Below are 1249 nucleotides of genomic sequence, written 5' to 3'. Positions count from 1 at the left end.
CCCCCCCAAAAAAATGAGCTCCAGGGGGAGGGGCCTGGGGAACAAAGGGTGGGGGAGGGGCCCCCGGGGACCCCCAAGGTCATTGGGGGGGGGGCTCAGCCACGCCCAGGGCTCAAAATGGGCCGAAAACCGGCGATTTCAGGGCTGAGCGGGGAGGAAAGGGTTAAAAAAAAAAAAGCTCGTTCCTATTGGGTTATTTTTAAATAATATATATATATATTGGGATTTTTCAGCCCAAATGAATGGGTTTTTTTTGGGGGGGCTGCGGTTGGTGCAGATCTGAAATTCGCAGATTTAAGTGAAAAAAGGCAAAAATTAAAAAAAAAAAAAAACGTTATTTCCAGGTTTGAGATGTTGGCTACGGGGTAGAAACCGCTCTCGGCTTCCAAAAAATCACAAATTCTGGAACAAAAAGGCGTTTTGGGGCGGAAAAGGGCTTTTTTGGAACTCTCTAGGCAACACAAAAAGAGGGAGGAAGGGGGGAAACTCCGGTTTTGGTGTGAAAAAGTGGGATTTTGGGGCTGCGAACAATGGTGGAGCGGAATGATGGCTCCGGGGGGGGAGGGGGGGGCACTGCAGCGAACAAAGCTCCCATTCTGGGGCTGAAAAGCTCCATTTTGGGGCTGAAAAGCTCCATTCTGGTGGCTGAAATCTTCGTTTGGGGGGAAAAATCCCCATTTTGGGGCTGTAAAAAGGCAACGTTTTGGGACTGGAATGATAAATAGATGTGGAAAAAAAAAACCCCATTGTGCTGCAGCAAAATCCACGTCGGCGGCGCTTGAAGAGCAGATGTTGGGGCAGGATGGCCTCGAATGCAGGATTTTGGGGTGAAAAAGGGCGTTTTTGGGTCTGAATGACAAAGCTGCTCCTTTATGGGGGGGGGAAATCCGCCCTGCGAGCGCTGAGCTGCGGCCGGGCTCCTCCATCTTAGGGCTGCACACCTCCATTTTGGGAGGAAAATCCACTCTTTCCGCGCCGGGAAATGAAATATTTGGGGACGAAAGACGTCGTTTTGGGTCACGGCCCGCCAAAAATGGGCATTTTGGAGGAAACGAAGCCCGTTTCGGGGGAAGAAATGGGGTTTTTAGGAACAAAGCTGCGGCCTCGGGACCGCAGTCCTCCATCTTGGGGCCGGAGCTCCGTTTGGGGCAGAAAGAGCCATTTCAGCACAGGAAAATAAAACAAAAAAAGCATCGTTTTGGGACAAAAAGATCCATTTCGGGGTCTGGGAGGGCACGCTGGGGCCAAA

Source organism: Numida meleagris, unplaced genomic scaffold (assembly GCF_002078875.1).
Source record: "Numida meleagris isolate 19003 breed g44 Domestic line unplaced genomic scaffold, NumMel1.0 unplaced_Scaffold584, whole genome shotgun sequence".
In the NCBI taxonomy this organism is placed as follows: Eukaryota; Metazoa; Chordata; class Aves; order Galliformes; family Numididae; genus Numida; species Numida meleagris.
The sequence above is the reverse complement of the archived record's forward strand: the minus strand, read 5'-3'. Positions refer to the sequence as shown.